The 20,204-nt window shown below is 41.8% G+C and overlaps 1 protein-coding gene across 1 annotated transcript in view; it reads left to right on the top strand.

The window, feature by feature from the left end:
- Nucleotides 1-18,339: 18,339 nt before the first annotated feature.
- The window catches only part of FRY (FRY microtubule binding protein), a 192,624-nt gene continuing 190,759 nt past the window's right edge, over nt 18,340-20,204 (top strand). The window contains exon 1 of the mRNA XM_083498834.1: nt 18,340-18,655. The gene's annotated coding sequence lies outside the window, so the exon portion shown is untranslated. The remainder of the gene's footprint in view (nt 18,656-20,204) is intronic.

Here is a 20,204-nt window from a genome sequence, read left to right as displayed (position 1 = left end):
CATTTCCCAGCACCTGGCACCTGTTTGGCTTTCCTTTACATTTTCACATGACCACACTGCTTAGTCCTCTTAGGAATGGTTATTCTTCCTAAGTGTGGTGTAGTGGTTAGGAGCTGTAGACTCGTAATCTGGTGAACTGGGTTCGCTTCCCCGCTCCTCCACATGCAGCTGCTGGGTGACCTTGGGCTAGTCACACTTCTCTGAAGTCTCTCAGCCTCACTCACCCCACAGGGTGTTTGTTGTGGGGGAGAAAGGGAAAGGAGATTGTGAGCAGCTTTGAGACTCCTTCAGGTAGTGATAAAGAGGGATATCAAATCCAAACTACTACTACTCCTCCTCTTCTTCTTCTCACCCCTCAATCTTGCATGCCTCCAACTGTGGATCCTTCTTGTTCTTTCCCTGTTGACTTTTTTCAAGTTCTTTACCCTGTTGCTTTTCCAGGGCTTCCCACTTCTCTGCAGTTCTCTGGATCCCCAGCATTTCATTCCTATGTCTCTAGTACCATCCTATTGTTTGAGCTTCATGAAATTCACCTTCGTCCCAGCCAGAAGGGCTTAGACCTAGAAAATTTTCTCTTCACTGGTTCCTGAGTTGATGCAAACCAGGCTTTGGAACTGAATCTCTTTCTAATCACAATGCAGATGTTTAAGGGGGGGAGGGAATGGCAGGCAGAAGCTACAAAACACTACCACTTCCTCTTGTAAAGGTATGATTGACCTCTTGGTGTGTAACTGTGATAGACACATAGGGCTGCCCCACCCATGAGGCTAGATGAGGTGACCACCTCAGGCAGCAGGATCCATAGGGGAAGCAGATCCCAATGTATAGCTTTCTTTCCCCCCCTCCCCCCACTCTTGTTCCTTATTGGGGTTGTGGGGAGAGCTTCGTAATGAACTACAAATTAGTTTGGGTCTCTTAATATAACAAGATTTACCTTATTACTGATGGAGCTTTTAGCAGATACGCAGCATTAAAAGAATCAGTAAGTACCTTATTTTTAAAATAGTGTATAAAAGCTCTGAAACACAGTTTTATCTGAATATTGCGGACAAAATCTAGCCAAGGTTAAGCACTTTTTCATCCCATTTCTATAAATGGGAGCAATTTAAGCATGTGATTAATGGTGACACAGTAAAGACTGGGGAAAAAACAGCATGTAAAATAAGCATTTTATAGCAGTGATGTGTTCAAAAAAGTAACAGCACTTGAGTTGGGAGACAGAAGAAGAATTATGCAAGCTGGTGCATTTATGGTTGTTTAATTTTCCTGCTCATATTATGAACACTCACAAACAGACCTTCATTTTAGGCTCAGCATGTGTATGTTGTCTAGCACAGATCATTGCTGGAGATATGCCACGCTCCAGGGATCATTTCAAGTGTTATTTACTTGCCCAGCCATGTTGATCCCTGGAAATTCTACTATTTGAGCCACTGAGATTCTGTGACCTGACCTTGAGTGCAGATCTTCTGAAACGTAGGAAATGGGACAAAGAGACTGAGAGATGCCGAGAGAATAACCACAATCAGGGAAATGCACAGCTCCCTTTCAGGTTTATTAAAATTGCAGAGTCACAGGAAAGTACCATAGGAAGGAATTGCAGTAATCGGGCCTAAGTGATTTGCACCCTGTAATATGTACATTACTAGTGATGTATGGAAGTGAGAGCTGGACCATAAAGAAGGCTGAAGGATTGATGCTTTTGAATTATGGTGCTGGAGGAGACTCTTGAGAGTCCTGTGGACTGCAAGAAGATCAAACCGATCCATTCTGAAGGAAATCAGCCCTGAGTGCTCACTGGAAGGACAGATCGTGAAGCTGAGGCTCCAATACTTTGGCCACCTCATGAGAAGAGAAAACTCCCTGGAAAAGACCCTGATGTTGGGAAAGATGGAGGGCACAAGAAGGGGACGATGGAGGACGAGATGGTTGGACAGCGTTCTGGAAGCTACCAGCATGTGTTTGACCAAACTGCAGGAGGCAGTGGAAGACAGGAGTGCCTGGCATGCTCTGGTCCATAGGGTCACGAAGAGTCGGACACGACTAAACAACAATATGTACATGGAAATTTCAATCCACCATATAGGCATACTTCCTTATTAAAATCATTGGACAAACACATTGAAACTAAAACTCTGTACTGAATTGTGGCCAAATAGTGTAGTGTGATTGGACACCATAGACTACAGGTTGTCTCTCGTATTTGAAATGCTTAAGTGCAATAAATAGGATGGCGCTACTCACACAGCAATATGGATTTTCAGGTATCAGCTTGTTTTTCCGAAATTTACTTGTTATTTCATTGCTTGGAAGGTTGCCAAGGCACATGTTTCATCACAGTTAGTGTTTTATTATACAGTAATACAGTACATGGCAGGGGATGGCAATAGAAAAACACACTTTAAAAATAAATGAGGACAACATAGGAGAATCCAGCATCCTTTAAGCAAGAATTCATCAGTGTTAGTAGAGAAGTGAGTATATCTAAGAACAAATTGTTGACCAGTTTGCATGCAAAAACAGTGATCCTGCTAAACACACTTTATTCTCAAGCACAAAAGGGGAAATGTTCTTCAGATATAGTTGCTACCCTTTCAGGAGCATGTCATTTGCAAATAAATCCTCACTTGGTTAAATATGTGTGCGTAGATAAGAGATACATATAATCCTCTATTTTCTATCTGGACCTCTTGAATGAAACACACACAGAGAGAATAATAGGAATTAATACATTTACACAGGGAAAACGTTGTACCTTAACCATGTGGAACACTGCCATCCTGTGGAGGATGTTTGCATCTTCCTCAAGTATTAATAGGCTAACAATATGTTAAAACACAGTCAATTACAGGCTGCCTTTTTGCTACCCAGGCTTAACAGCACAAAACTCAAAAGAATTCGGGGGGGCTTACTCCTGGATAACTGGATGTATCATTGCCAGAGAGGCAGCTAAATTAGAGATCATGGTTCAGATCTCCACTCTGCCAAGCTCACTGAGTCACCTCGGGCCAGGTAATGTCTCTCAGCCTAACCTACCTTGTAGGGTTGTTGTGTGAGGATAAAACGAGGAGGGGAAGAACCATGCATGAGCTTCCTGGAGGAAAGCTGGAAGATAAATAAATGAACCAGCCAGCCAAAGTGCACTGCTCCCCACATCAGATCTTCAGGGACATTGACAGCATCCTAAGTTGCTTATAGGGACGCGGGTGGCGCTGTGGATTAAACCACAGAGCCTAGGGCTTGCCGATCAGAAGGTCAGCGGTTCAAATCCCTACGATGGGGTGAGCTCCCGTTGTTTGGTCCCAGCTCCTGCCAACCTAGCAGTTCGAAAGCATGTCAAAGTGCAAGTAGAGAAATAGGTACTGCTCTGGCGGGAAGGTAAACAGCGTTTCCGTGCGCTGCTCTGGTTCACCAGAAGCGGCTTAGTCATGCTGGCCACATGACCCAGAAGCTGTCAGCGGGCAAACGCCGGCTCCCTCGGCCTATAGAGCGAGATAAGCACCGCAACCCCAGAGTCGTCCATGACTTGACCTAACGGTCAGGGGTACCTTTACATTTTAAGTTGCTTATAGAAACTAAACTCAGCTCTCTGTGTCTTTCTCAAACTGCAGCCTGCTCTTTGGTCCTGTCTTCCAGGGACACTTATTTCCTAGTCACTGTCAGCCAGTGACCTGCAATTTCCCTAGCAAAAGAAGTATATGGGAACTTTGCTAAGACTATGAAGGCACTCTCTAGCAGTAATCCTGGTTTCTTCAACTTTCTCCTGTCCCAATCTTAGAACAGGACTTATTCAGAAGACCTACTCCTCCTGAGGAATTTGCTTGGGATTGGAGGCTGAGAAGAATCCCAACATTGCTTTTGCAAATGGGTCCACTTACTCCAAACAACTAGGTCCGCTATGGCAAATGTGTTAGTGACAGCTTTGAAAACATATTTGTGATGGAGTTTCTGGGCAGTAAACTCATTGCTCTGGTTCGGCAAAACAGAGGCAAAGTTGTTGAAGTCCCTGACAAATAGTTCTGGAGAAAGACGGATGTAGTAGCAGTCTAGGAAGGCAGACCTACCCTCAGAGAAGATGAGCAAAAAGATGAATGTGAGGAAAGGGGAGAGAAAAGTTACGACAAGGTGAACATGTAGTTATTAAAGATAAAGGGTAGATACTCAACTTGATTTCAATGAATCTATTCTATGACTCATGTTGGCTATAACCCAAAATATCCTTGAAATCCACACAATTGACAGTGCACTGAAATTTTCAGAAAAGGAACAAAAACTAGTCACATCACATGCTTTGGCATGGGGAGAGAAGGGAAATTAAAAGAGGTTGTTCAACTATTTGAGTAATGAAATCCATTCACTATTATATGAATGTTCTGTGTCGGGCTGTTATGATGAGACTTTCTAAATAGATCTCTCCACTATCTTTATGTGTAATACTTGGAGCTCAGCTACAATTATTGCAGAAAAATACACCTTTTCTCCAAAACGACAACAATTCTGAATGCTTAACTGCAGTTGATAAGGTTTCTATGGCATTTCAGCAGCTCACTGTTAATGTTGTTAACCAATGTGCCATTTTAGATTAGCATTCAAATGAGTAACATACATGAATAGAGAACAAAAATATTCATTCAAAGATGGGAACCCAAGTATATAATCAATATTATATTGCAGCCAAATCCTGTGCAAATTTACTCAGAAGTTAATCCCACTATGTTCAAGGGGACTGTCCCAATTAAGCATGTATAAGTTTTCAGCCTGGAAATGAAGAGTTATTTTAGCTAAGTTTAAATGAACAAACCAACCAGGAAACATTTGTGAATTGAAGCAGCTTCCATTCATGGATTTCCACACTTGATTAGGAACCCTGTTCAGAGAGAAGGTAGATATACATCTGGGTCACATAAGTCCCTTTCATGCTTCTAGAGCAGGGGTCAGCAACCTTTTTCAGCCATAGGCTGGTCCACTGTCCCTCAGACCATGTGGTGGGCCGGACTATTTTTTTTGGGGTGGTGGTGAACAAATTCCTATGCCCCACAAATAACCCAGAGATACATTTTAAATAAAAGGACATATTCTACTCATGTAAAAACATGCTGATTCCCGGACCATCCGCAGGCCAGATTGAGAAGGCGATTGGGCTACATCTGGCCCTTGGGCCTTAGATTGGTGACCCCTGTTCTGGAACCTATGAGTACTACTCGGAGTGACTTGCAACAATATAAAATAAAAATGTCATAAAACACACACAAAAAAACTTCATAGGGTTTGCTAGGACAAAACTACAATTTTGGCTCCTCTTTTCCCAGAACTGTCTTCTCTGGGGTCATTCCAGTTGGTCATTATAAGATCAATTATGTTAATTATAACCACCTCTTTCCCCTATCAGTCTGGTCTCAGACCCCTCTGATTTCACTAGAATGGAATAGTATACATAAAGGATGGGAAGGAATGGGTAGGAAGCAATTTGGAGATTTATTTGCAGTGGATGTGTCTCTCACCCTGGACAGACTGCCTCCTTTCCCACAGTAGATGGAGATTGGCTTAAAATGGCCTACTTGTATAGGGTTTTTTTTTTTTAAAAAAAAAAGGTTGGGTGGGGGGATGGATTTCCCTTTTCAACCTATATAAATGAATCTATAAAGGGTTAAAAAAAAACCTGGCTATTTCTGGAGAAGTTTTCTTTGTTAAAAGGAAGTTAACTGCTTGGACTCCAGTTCCTCAACCCTTTGTCTATCTGTTTCTGCATTGTTTGTGAGTTAACACACATGAGACCTGTATTTTTGTTTCTTGTAGAATCAATTCTTCTTAAGGTGTGTAATTGCATATAATTTAAGAACAGGCACTTTGATGTTTTTGTTTTCCCTCTTCCCTCCCCACCTCCTGTTCCTTTTGCATCATGTATTTCATTGTAATCCTATAGGCAGGGACTGTCTTTATTTTAAATCTCTGTACAGTGTTCAGAAAATTTTACACCCTTTATAAATTAATAACAGCAATGAGAGTTTTGTAAAATATATTGTATTGCTGTGGCTCCTGGTATGTGACTTTCCCCTAAAAGTGTTTATATTTTCCAAGGCTTACCTAATACTACATATTATCTAAAATTTTATAGCCCACTGACCTAACGAAGCATCTTTGGAGAACTCTATTCCCCAGCATTCCATTAAGCCGCTGGTCTCCTCTAGGACAATGAGGACTGTGTTGCTGTTGGTTTTCCTGGAGTGGAGTGTGTTGTGTGTGGTCATCTGCAGGGGAGTGTTTGCCCCTTCAAGGTACGCACTAATGCTGTGTTAATAGATGTCAAAGTGTTCTGCTTGAACTGCTTAACAACCCACACTGAAGAAAGCCATTATAAGAGAGCAGTCAGGTTAAATGCAATGGGGGGGGGGACTCTTTAAAAAAGATTCATACAAGATAACTACCGAAAGTGAATTAGAGTACATTAAGATTAAAAAGGAGCAGAAGCTATATAGAAATTTTAAGTAGAAAAACACAGAGATCGATCATACTTTTAGAGGCTCCCCCCTCCCCGCGCGACATAATTCTATTTGCATTTCTATCTTCAGTGAGACTCGCTTGAGCTATAAATAAGTGCAGGGCAGATGCATTCAGCTCTTTGTGTTATGGGTAGAAGGTTAGACTAGACAATCATAGTAATCCCCTCTGGCCTTAAAATCCATAAATCTATAATGATGGGCAGAGAAAAGTGCTCTCTGTTTTATTCCTCAGATAAAACTGGTTTGAAGCCATTTCCCCCTCAAGGCCACAGTGCTGATTTTCCATGATGTCTTCATGCTGGTCTCACAACCTCAGAGTACTGCACCTATCATTTCATCTTAATGTTATCGGTGACATTCATTTCATCTTTGAATAGCAGGTCAATTACCTTAATGAAAACTCTTTCGCTTTCCAGAATGTTTCCTAAGCACTTCTTTTCTTCAGATGCTGTGTTTTAGCATAGGATTAAAGTAACACCTTGAAAGTTGTTGAGGAAAACCCAAAAGGAAGTTGTTGAACTTTTTTTTTTTTTTTTACAAAAAAGCCTGAAAAAGTTTGATTTTTCAATTGACTTGCCTAAGATCCAGGAGACAAAGTGCCACATTTCAGAAATTTCCCCTGGGCATCAATTCTGCCTTTGGGATCCCAGTAATGTCCAGATATATGGCAGCCCTATTTAACAGCATGGCAGAACCTAAACACATAATATGACCACTGTCTTGTCATCACAGCTTCAAGATCTATATCAAGGATGAAGAACCTGTGGTCCTTCAAATGTTGTTGTGCTTAATATGACTCCCTTCATTCCTGACTATTAACCGTGATGTTACAGGTTGGAGTCCAACAACTTGAGGGCCAAATGTTCCCCTTCTGTAGCCTACATATTTAATCATACTCACTTCAGAAGTCCTAAAAGAACAAAGCAAAACACATGATCAGCTCATCCTTGTCTCTTGACACCTTGACTTCTTGATTTTGACAACGGTTTTGATTGTTCAGTCTCCATCGCATTCTGCTTTTCATCCTCCTGGCATCCATCAAATCTTCAAAGTCGTTTAAATTTGCAGTTGACAGCCAGACGGTTTCATTCCTCTTCTTTGGTTAGCCAACATCACAAGAAGAAAACATTAAGAAAGAAAATACTATTACAGATAGAATGCAGCAGTCATGGCTGTAGGGGGGGGCAGGGAGGGCAGTCCCCCCCATCAAGTAAAACAATAGAAATACTTAATTGACCAATCACATTGGTTCTGTCCCCCCTAACAAAAGTCCGGCCCAGCCAACAAAGCCCTACCCCACCCCACAACAAAAATCCTGGCTAAGCCCATGGCAGCAGTGTTTGATTTTCATACCAGATCTTCTTTGGTTTTAGGCCTTTAGGTTCAGCTATAATAATCGTGATCCAATAAACCATGGCTTATCAGGCTTAGAACAAGTCTTGTGCCTGAGCATTTCCTCCTTATCCCTCTCTCCAACCTTAGTGTCAAGAAAAATGCTGTGCTTAGTTAAATCATAGTTTCTGATTATGCTCGAAATGGAAAATTGGTTTAAGCACTCCTTTCAATACAAATTCAAATTTTACAGTTCACTGCAAAGTCACAACCAAACTGAGGGGTCTAGCAGAACCAGACTGTTCTGAGAGAGAGAGAGAGAGAGAGAGAGAGAGAGAGAGAGAGAGAGAGAGAGAGATTATCCACATACAAAGCACATTCAGGGAATCTGCTCTCTTGAGTGGTATACTCTCAACATAGAAACATAGATGAACCATCACCTATTTTATTTAACTAGCCATTTATATCGATAGTTATTTCTTAAGTACCTAAAATAACACAAAAACGCTATACAAAACTTAGCCCACAACCTTACAATCTAATACTGTAGACAGACATATGAGGAAGAAGGAGGAAGTTGTGTTTGGGGTGTTTTGTTTTGTTTTTCCACTTATCAAGGTGTAAGCTTCATCAAAGCTTACTTCTGAGCGGACATTCATAGAGTTAAATTGTTAAAGATCAGGGATGTGACCTACCAGTCGGTCCCTATGGGAATTTGTTCCATGCTATTTCCGATAATGTGCTTTCTAGGGATAATATTAGAAACAATGAGGTGATATTAAAAATGGGTATGTGAAGAAAAAGGCAAACAACCCTTTTGGGAGGTACAGAATCTGACTCAGATCTCTCTTTGTCAGCAGGAGTGAAACCAACGTGTGTACATTTTGTGTCAAAAGACTACCTTCCAGATATAAAATGCAAGGAGCCACATTTGCAAAGATTTTGCATTTGCGAATAAGTTTCTCTTTATAGCATTCACTGGTGCCATCTGCTGGATTCCTGCCTTTGTCGTAAAAAAAAGATTCTATCTGTTCCAAAAGGAAAACCTAAGTAAAATGAGGAAACCTAAGTAAAATGAAACTGCTGCCCAATTTCCCCCCTCTGTTTTCTGTATTATTATTATTATTATTTTCATTTCTATATCACTTTATATTTTTAAGGAAAAGAAATCTCAAAGCTGTTAACCTACATCGAAACATTGAATGAAACATTTCAAGAAAAAACATATACATTCAAAGCAAACTAAAATACTATCTTAAAGATGTCAAAACAATGCATTACAAATACACATTGAGAATGCACATTTGACGCAGCAAAGTGAACAAAAGAAATTACCGTATTTTTCGCTCTATAAGATGCACCAGACCACAAGACGCACCTAGTTTTTGGAGGAGGAAAACAAGGAAAAAAATGTTATGAATCTCAGAAGCCAGAACAGCAAGAGGGATCACTGCGCAGTGAAAGCAGCAATCCCTCTTGCTGTTCTGGCTTCTGGGATAGCTGTGCAGCCTGCATTCGCTCCATAAGACACACACACATTTCCCCTTACTTTTTAGGAGGGAAAAGTGAGTCTTATAGAGCAAAAAATACGGTACCTTAAAGATTTCAAAATGACATTATTAAAGGTCAAATATAGAATACACATTTAAAACAGCATGAATAGCATAGAAATGAAACATTTTCTTAAACATGGGAAATATTTGTTGTTTGCCGATGGTGGTTCATGGTGGGTTGGTGTTAGGGAGACTACATCCAGGGGTCCAGCAGTATTCCATCAGCTCTTGTCAAAGAGAGGCTTCCTTATGAGGAGGACTTCAATCTCAAGGAGACCTTGTCTCTTGATGAATCTTTCCCATAAGTTTTGCGCTTTTCTGTATGGGGTGAGTTTTTGCCTACTGTTTAAGATGCTGTTGCTCCTGTACACTTGGGGCCCGTTTGACCTTGGCCTCTGTGGCTAAGCTGTCTCACTACTCCCTAGCAGTCTTGTCTAACAGTCCTCGCTCATCCATGGGTCTCAAGGGCTTCGCTGAATGACAAGTATTTTCATAAATGTGTCTGAGGCTACAGTCCTGTGCATGCTTGCTTGGAATACATACAGGATAGTGGCTCTTGTTTTCAAGTAAACAAATGTAGGACTTGGCTGTAAAAATGATTTCTAAATTCTGTGTGAACTGGGAAAGTTAGCACCAAGCATTCCTTCAAAAAGATGGGGATGAATCACTGGCTCTGTTAGCTAAAAATTATTCATTTTATATTTTCCCCATGGCGGGTTAGGACCTAGAATACTCTTAAAAATTATAATGGTGGGGGATGAAGATGAAGATACTGCTAAAAGATGAATACCTATCCAAGAAATGATAGTGTTTATTCTAGTGTAATATAATTTTATTAGTTGTTGGGATTTTTACAACTGTTTTCTCCTGCCAAGTTGTTAAATGCTAAAATGCAGTCTAACGTTATGCCCACACAAGATCCTGAAGCTCATTTTACCATGAATCTTTACATTGCATACAACCCCTACCTATCTGCTTAGGATTTTTCTGCAATGCAGCGTAGAGAATTCTGTATCTTACAGACAAATGAATGGAAGATAATGCTACCAATGACTACTAGCCATGATGACAGGGCCCGTCCAAGACATTTTGGCACCTGAGGCAAGCTACAAATGGCGTCCTCCCTGCCAAGGAAGAAGGCGTGAGTGAAGAGCTACATTGGGAAATCAAATCAACCTTACCAATGGCTGAATTGGGAATCAAAGTCTGTGGGGAGGGGGGAGGGGCCTGTTCTGAATCACACTGAATGGGTGCAAAGGCTTTGGGCGTAACCCCCCCCCAAAAAAAACCCTGTATCCTTTGCCTCGAGAGACATCTTTGGAAGAAGTAAATGCTAAGGAGTAAACCCTACACAAAAGCAAAAAAAAAAAAAAGCCAAAAAAAAAGAAAGAAAGCAGAGACATCACCTTGCCAATAAAGCAGAGACATCACCTTGCCAACAAAGGTCCATATAGTTAAAGCCATGGTTTTCCCAGTAGTGATGTATGGAAATGAGAGCTGGACCATAAAGAAGGCTGAGCGCCGAAGAATTGATGCTTTTGAATTACGGTGCTGGAGGAGACTCTTAAGAGTCCCATGGATCAAACCTATCCATTCTGAAGGAAATCAGCTCTGAGTGCTCACTGGAAGGACAGATCGTGAAGCTGAGGCTTCAATACTTTGGCCACCTCATGAGAAGAGAAGACTCCCTGGAAAAGACCCTGATGTTGGGAAAGATTGAGGGCACAAGGAGAAGGGGACGACAGAGGACGAGATGGTTGGACAGTGTTCTCGAAGCTACAAACATGAGTCTGACCAAACTGCGGGAGGCAGTGGAAGACAGGAGGGCCTGGCATGCTCTGGTCCATGGGGTCACGAAGAGTCGGACACGACTAAATGACTAAATAACAACAACAAACCCTACACAAATTCTGGCATCTCCTGCAGCCAAGGTGGTACCAAATGTCTTGCTCTGCTTTCCTTTGGACAGCAGCAAGTCCAGGTGTGTGTGTGTGTGTGTGTGTGTGTGTGTGTGTGTGTTTTGTCATCTGGGCATCCCAGGACCTCCATACACACTGCCCAGGCTTGCATCTCAGAGAGGTCACTTAGGCGCTGCTAATGCAGCAAGAAACCTGGGAGGCAGCACTTACAAGTTACTGGTCTCTGCAGCCACAGCAGGCGCTGTGATTCTCCAGCAGTTTGACTTTGCCCCCATTGCCTTTTGAGACAGATGTATGTCAGCAGCCTCCAGTACTAAAAACAGGATGCCTCTGAATACCAGTTTCTTGGGAACATGAGTGGGAAGAGTTGTGGGCGTGTCCTGCTTTAGGGCTTCCCACAGGCATCTGATTGGCTACTGTGAGAACAGAATACTGAACCAGATGTTCCTTTAGTCTGATCAGAAAGGACTCTTATGTTCACAACCAACTTCATTGTTTCAGCAATAGGATATACTGGAATCCTCCCCCCCCCCTTGGATGCAAACGTCTTTGTTTCTTTCTTTCATTATTTGAAAAACATTGTTGTATTTTTGCTTTCTTATTAAAATTCCGTAGATCTGGGAATGAGGAATCAGTTTACCTTGAGGCTCTGCTTTTAAAATATAACACACATCTATGCCACTTTGTATATCTTGCAAATGAAAAACACTGGGTTATGTTTCAAATGCTCTTTCAGTTTTTCACCCTAGGTGTTCTGTGTACTGATATTTATACTGCCAATCAACAGCGCCTTGAATCCTATCTCCAGGCATTCACAATTGATCTTTTAAAGAAAAAGCTAAAATGATTACTACACAGACATCGCTGGAGGTTGGTTTTTAAAAAGACAGAAAAGGCTTTAAAATGCGGAGTTATAAACCAACTAGAAGAAGAGTTTGGATTTGATATCCCACTAAGGAGTCTCAAAGCGGCTAACTAGGATCCGCTGAGCTAAATCAGTTTGTTTGTTTTTAATGGTGATATGGGGGGGGGGGGGACTGTGAATTCGATCTAACTCATTTCGATCTAACTCATTTATGATTATGATAATCTCTTTTGAAATTGTGACTAATCTAAAATTGTCATCAGTATTGACACATCCTTATTCCTTTTCCCTGTAATGATAAGCCAACAGCTGCTGCTATTACCATTTCAGTTTCAAGTTGCAGTTACAATGCCATGCTCATGCTGAAGACAATGGAATGTTTCCATTATTCATTCCACTGCTCCAAAGTTCAAAGGTTCTAACAAAGAGACTTACAAGTGCCTTTTGCTTATAAATGTCTCAAGTGGGAGGTGCTTCAGAGAGCAGGCTGGGCTGGAAAACGGGGAAGGCAACACTTTTACACTGGAAAATATTTCAGTCCTTGCTCATGTGGCTAAACTTTTAGTGCATTGGTAGGAAACCTGTGGCCTCCTGGGTGTTGATGGATTATAATTCCCATCATCCCTGACCACTGGCTGTGTTGGAGTTTGAGTCCACAAACATCTGGAGAAGCACTAGGTTCCCCAATCCTGTTTTAGCAGAATAACCATGAGGTTCACAAAGGAAAGCCATATAACTGGTTTTGCCAAATTGTACTGTCTTTGATATTTCATGGGAAACTGCTTACTGAAAGAGGATTTATATTTACAGAATCTATGTTGATTCTTTTCAGCAAGGCTTGTAGTTCTTTATGCTTGATGATTTTCTCCATCAATTCACCCTAAATAGACATTAGACTGAACTTCATTGATCTCCCTGGACCCCCTTCTAAAAACTAGTATTACATAAACTGTTTTTCCAGTCCCCTGATATAGATATCAGTCTTAGGGATAAGAAACATAGTTTGTGTTAGAAATTTTTCATTAGAATTATTTAGGATTTCTTGGGTGACCCCGCTATTAATTTTAAACTTGCCAGTAAGATCTAGACTATCACCTCTTGCCTCAGTTTTTCCTGGAAAATTCAGTTCAGGTCATCTAGCTATCCGCTCTGCAAACACAGTGAAGACAGATGCGAAGAATTAATTCAACCATTCTGCTAAGTCCTTGTCCTCCTTTAGCAAGTCTTTTATTCCCTTGTCATCCAACTGTATAAACAGTTTCCTAGCTGGTTCCCTACTTCTGATGAAGGGAGGCAGATAGATCTTACCACTATACTTCTAACTTTAGGTGGATTTCCACCCCCACCCCCCGCCTTTCTAATGTTTATCATTATTTGTTGTTACAGATAATGAAGAACCTTAAGTAACTACTCATTTGAAGAATAACATATATATGCACTAGGCTATGATAAACACTAGATCGAGACTGTTGCTGTAGCGCTGGACAGCTCCTTTTGTTGGCATTTGTTTGGCATTGGCCTCCTTTCCTGCTCCTTAGATGTCAGGCATTGTTTTAAAAAAAATCCTTTAAACAAGTTGCTTGATGGGGGAAAGGGTAGAACACCTATTTACCACTTATTTAACAAGAGGCCTTTAAAAAACAAAAAACAAGCCACCTAATCCAATCTCCAAATAGAAAGCCAGTGGTTGACACCCACATCCTCAACTGCTTGTGAAATGAATAAAACTGTTCCTCCCGCCCCACAGCAATCTGGAATCTCGACTCTCTTTAAAAGTCTAATTTGATGTGTGAACCTTTCAGCAGCATGGGTCAACATGAAATCCCCTTAGAGTTTCCCAATGCTGGCCTGGGACTATCCATGCAGACATTGTTATGATGCATAATAGGACCCCTGATAAATGTCTATTTTTCAGTCCTTTAAAAGTCAACAACAGAAACTGTGGTTACATTTTTCCTTTAGTTATGATCATTGTAACTGATTTTCAGAAGTGAGAAAGAATTGGGCATGCTCATCAAAGGTGTATACGCAACCCCTTATTGATGCAACCTCTCCAGAAGTTGAGAGAGGCCTCAATCACCATATGAAACATTTGGTTATGGAACCACTTATATCATGGCAAGCAACATGATGGGAAAGATGTTTCCAGCAACCCTGTTCTCTGCCTTTGGAAGCCTTATACGAAGCTGCTGCAGGAGAGGGACTGAGAACATCATGGGAGAGGTGTTTATAGGATCAAGGTGAAACCGTCAAACTCCCTTGTTATTTTTGCTATTACCAGGAGGTGTGATGCTAATGTAATCTTGTTCTATTTATAGTACCAGAAGGTGTTTTTATGGGGGTATGATGTCATATTTGCAGTTATGTTGTTTTATTGTGTTATGAAATGGTTCTTGCAATGGTTGATTTTGAGGGGCATTCCTGTTTTCTTTGTTGTAAGCTGCTCTGAGCTTGATTCTTTTTTGTGGAAAAGCAGCACATGGATAAAATTATTAATGACTTATAGTTTTAATATGTTTCCCTACTATATGCTGATACACAGCATAATGATTTTGAAATGCATATAATTTTCCATTGTTGCATGCCTATTTGCTTCCCCAAATCTTTTCCCCATATGGATTTTGCACATTGAACTGAATATTATTGTTTTTTAAAAAAACAAAACCTTTGGATTCTGTTTCCGATTCCATTAACAACCATCCAACAGGCACTCTTCACCACTGAAATAAAAACACTCCCTGCACCATTCCAAGTGCACAAATACACACACACACACACACACACACACACACAAAAACAAACACACCAGAGGAAAAGCACTTTATCAATTGGGGCATGTCATCTAGTCTTCTTTAAGCTAAAGGTCACAGCCTGAAAGAGTTTTTCAAAACAGTGAGTATCATGTGAAACACCAATGCACATTTGATTATTGATTGATTATTTAATTTCTATACCACTTAGTAGGGCAGGTCTAAGTCCTGCTGGAATATGCCAGGGTTTGCTTCCTCTGTTGCGTGGGTCCAAGCTGTTGCCTGGCACAACCACATATGGGGCAAAGCTTTGGAACACAAAGTGTAAAGGATGACAGCAAGGCAGAGCATCTTAGTAATGTGTCCAATATCCCTTTTCACTTTTACTCATGCCTGCACCTGTTATAGGGGCATCACTGGTATTTCTTTCTATTGTTGTTCTGAATGGCAAGGAATCTGTCTGAATTCAAAGGAACAAATCCATTCTTTCTACTGAAGTTAGTTGTTTCCCTTTTCTTCCTTATGCTTGTTGTTCCTGTCCATTTTCCTTCAATTCCCATGTTTTATACCATTGCTTTGAATGTGCTAAGCATGGCACAGTGGAACTGAATGAAACATTGATCCTTGAGCCATGTATTAGCTGCTTCCATTGTGCTACTACTAACAGACGCAGAATGGAATGATGGGGAAACAATGAAGGAACTGGAGAATAAAAAATGTCATTTGTGCGGGTTCACTAAGCAATAGATCACAGAGAAATTAACAAGTGGGTTCATGTCAGGGCTTCTGGCCCCACTACTAAAAGCTACTTCCATAATGATACAAAATGTAAAGAAATGTGCTTTAGGAAGGAGCATTTCTCAGTTGCAATGGTTATTTTATTACTCACAAGAGCGCGATAGAAATACAGGACATTTGCCAGACATCAGATTCTGCTACACCTGCTGCGATGTGAGCTGCTCTTTGTGTTGAAGCCAATTAATGGGCTTGGGTGACATGAGGGGCAGGGGTGTTTTCACAACCCACCCTTTAAAATGCCCTTGTAATATAGAACATTTCAATTCAGATCATTGTCTACCTGAGATAGGAAGTGTAAAGTGGCCAATTTTAAACTGAAAATGCAATGGAAGCCAATGGAAATTTCATATTCAAGTTATAGATATAGGAAGTGGGGGAGAAATGTATCTTCTGCTGTTAAGAACATGTTAACAGTTCTGCACTCACAACACACATTTTTGCACAGGGAATATTACCATAAGGCTTCTATGAGCATATTAGGATGACAAATTAAAGCAGGAATAGGCAACCTCTTTTGTGTCTGAGGGCTGCATTAACCCCTTAGCCAACCCCCTGGGAGCCACAGGTCAGATGCATAGCTGTCAACTTTTCCCTTTTTTTAAGGGAAAGTCCCTTATTCCGAATAGGATTCCTTGCAAGAAAAGGGAAAAGTTGACAGCCATGGTCAGATGTGGACACAGTGGGAGGATGGAACGAGTCACAATATGTACGCCTACATAAAGCGCACACTACAAACACACAAAGCATGCTCATATGTGTGTGTGCATGTGTATACACACATGCATACTCACTTTCCCTCTACCCATAGCAATTAGACTTCCAAAAAGAATGCTAGTTTTTTTTCAACCCAAGTTTCCAGAGGAATTTAACCCTCCCCTCCCCAGGTAAATGCACCAGGAAGATTGTCCCTCCCTCTGCAATAATAATAGAAACAACAACAACAGAAAAACTATTTCTATTGAAACAGAACTTTCAAGTCTAATTGCAGCACAGGTGGGTACATTTTCTGTGTTGGGAGGATGCAGCATACAGTGAGGTCTATATTTACACAATAAAGGAAAGGACTGTTTCTTTTTCTTGTTTGGATTGGTAAATGAGTAGCAGGCTAGTTCTTCGTGACATGTACTTGAATGTGAAAACAAAACCATCTGTACTCAGTAGCAGAGATAATCTTGTACATATGCGCCAAGCAGAACACCAGTTTCTGAAGACCTCCAGTAGCAAACTCTCCAAAATCTCATAACGTCCTGGAAATACAGTCCTGTTTTCTGAACAGCCTTTTGTTGTTTTTCCTTGACTCATATCTTTAGTGTGCAGCTGCCTTCATTAAACTGTGTGCTTACCTAGAAATGTGTTGGTCTTTGAAGCACAAAACCTCTCTTAACTTTTTACCTTCTTTTCTTTCTCTAAAATATCGACACTATACATACAACTGCATTCATTCATTATGTTGAGCACTGGGGCATGACCAACAGTGGCTTGTTCAAAAGATATATTTACTTTAGTTTCCCTATGGTTTCTCATCTTTTATCCTTCATATGTTAGATTAATACAGATATAAAACTTGGAGGAACCAGAAGGGTTATAATGTATGCAAAATAGCATCTTAATGGACTATCCTAGGTTGGTCTACAGATTTTGTAGTTTCACACAACGCAGTGGAAAGGCAGAATGAAAAGGTGGAATGATCCTAAGTGTGTGTGTGTATCATATAGTGTGTTGTATATTTTCTCTCATATATAGATAGATAGATATATATAGAGAGAGAGAGTACATGCAAGTCTGGTGTACCGCTAGGAAGGGTGAGGCAGCTCACCTCAAGCAGCCAGTTTGAGGCTCAGTAATTATAAGTTACCTTCTTATACTTTACTGGCAATGAAAGCCAAGTGGGTTTTCTGACATTTCTTGAACCATTTCTGATTACAAGCACTTGAAATCTTTGCAGTTCTGTTAGAATATACATAGTGTATAAGGGGCTGTTTCTAAAGTTATGTTTCAAGTGACTGAAAACACTCTTTATTTACTTAGAAAAGATTGTAGATAAATCTGTAAGCTGTGTGCATAATAAAATTATCGATAAAAATCAGCAAAACTGAACTACCTCAGTGTGTGGGTTGCAGAACAGTTTGGACATACTTGCTTGCCTCATGCTAAAGTTTACAGTCCTGGGGTCAACAACAAAAATTGCTCTGAAACAAGGCTTAAACAAGCGCAAAACCAGGGGCGTACTCCCCAGAAATACAGGTGGCCAGTGTGACACTAGGTAGAATCCGCAGCAGCTGCCCTCTTTGTCGGATTCAGGCCTATCACTAATTTTCAGATACCTCGCTGGGTTGTTGCAAATATAAAACGGGGTTGTGATGTGTGCTTGTGTGAGCGAGATTATAGAGAAGGGTGGAATTGCAAATAATAAATTGCAATGACGTCTCCCCCCGCACCCAATGCAAATGCCGATTGTAAGCTGCTCGGGGCAGGAGGCGCCTTCTGATTACCCTTATAAAAATTGATGACGCAAGAGTAACGACCGGGAATGGTGGAGCCAGCCTCCTCCTTTGTTCTTTCCCTTTCAACTTCGGAGCGCGCACGCGGGCGGGCGAGCGGGCGCGCGTGGCTCACAAGGCTCCCCATCGAATCCGCGCGCAAAGAGCGAGCGAAAGCAGCAGGCCGCGCCGCGCGGCTCCTGCCCTCCTTTCCCCGCCGCTGCCTCTCGGAGCCCCTCTTCATGAAAGGGCAGCAGGTGAGAGGCGAGGCGGCGCCAGGCGGTGTGGGGGGCGGGCCCTGCCGGCGCAGCGTCGGGAGAGTGAGGGGCGGGCTCCTCTTGACAGAAGGGAGGGAAGCAGAAGAAGAAGAAGAAAAAGAAAAAGAAGAGCCACCGGCTGCTGCCGCCGCCGCCTCCTCCACCGCCACCTCCGGCAGCCCCGGCGGAGGCGAGGATACGGTGAGTCCAGGGGAGGAATGGGCTCCACACGAGGAGGCTCGAGCCCACTGCTTCCCTCTCTCTTTTTTTTAATGGGGAGCCGCGCCTCGGAAGGGGTGAGGGTCCCCCAGCCCCTCCCCAGAGGTTGGTCTCCCTTGCCATTTGGAGCACTGGAGAAAGTTTCCCGAGTAGGGAAGGGAGTTAGGAGTTATCCTCATTGCACCCCATCCTCTTCCCTCCTCTAAATTCAGGCGGGGGTTCCAGGTGTGGAGTTTTTTTGGGGGGGGTTTAACATCCCCTTCTTCCCTCAGCATCCCCCCCTCGAGGTGCCTTCCAAGGATCACCCACTCTCTGCTCCCTTCCCGCTTCCTCGGAGGTGCCGCCACGACGACTTCCCCCGTAGGGGCCAACTCCTAGGGGCGGAGGGGTCTTTGCCCCCCCAATAAAATATTTGAGCCCCCCCCCCGTTGATGGGCACTGCCATTCAAATGGTGTGTGTGCACCGTGTCATGTGGTCGATTATGCGGGGCGGGGCTTACCTGCCCCCCCCAATATTTTATTCAAGTTGGCACTCCTGACTTCCCCTCTCCAGTGCCCTAGAGAGCTGCTAAATCTCCCACTCCACTAAGACCTCTTCACTGACTGAAGGACTTGCCTCCCTCTTGTCCTCTCCTCACTGTCCCCTCTCTCCTTTCTCTGCCCCTTGGATTGTACCCATCCTTCTGTGACAGCAGGATTTGCCATAAAAACAGCATCCAGTGGGAGGCGTAATGCCCCTTCCTCTTCCTTTTTTCTCCCCTTTGAAGGAAACTGGGGGTGCCTTAAGAGCTGCTCCTCTCTTCAGGAATTCATTTATTTGTCCGTCTCAGTATCTAAATGATGACCACTTGGATGGTAATAGATTTGTGGGTTGCTGCCCTCTCTGGCCTGAGAAATATCCTGCCTGCCATATGCTCTGTGTTCCAGATAACTTATTTTTGGACACATTTTATAGTTGTGCGCCTTTATAAATAGTTTAATCCATATTTAAGTACAGAAAGGGAAGTGACTTCATCAGCTATTTCTAATGATATTTTAATGCCCATTACTAAATAGGGTCATTTTGATGCTTTCTGTCTAGACTGATGTAGGCTGTGGTCCTAAAGTATATTTGCTTGGAAGTTACACTGAAGTCACTGTAAGTTTTGAAATGTATTTATAGCACAAAAAAATTGCACAGGGACAATTACTTTGACACTGGAATATTTTGGATCAGGGTGGTACCTTTATGACATGTACTAATTTTTCCAAATTATTATGTTATTTGAGTTTTTGGCAATATATTTGTAGCACATCAGATGTGTTTTTAAAGGAGTTAAAGATCTGATAGTGGTCTTAATTAAAACCAATAATTTGGAAAAGGGGATGCTACTTAACATCAATGGATGTCACCATTTCAGAATATTTGATCCAATTAAGACCTTGATCTATGGATCACTAAGTACACTGAAAGCCCTCTTGAAGACTAAGGAAGGACATCTGAAGTATGTAACATTTGCATGACAGGATAAACCTATTTTAATATTGTATA

Source organism: Podarcis liolepis, assembly GCF_965112155.1.
Source record: "Podarcis liolepis genome assembly, chromosome: 4".
NCBI classification, from domain to species: Eukaryota; Metazoa; Chordata; class Lepidosauria; order Squamata; family Lacertidae; genus Podarcis; species Podarcis liolepis.
This window is presented reverse-complemented; position numbering and strand designations above follow the sequence as displayed.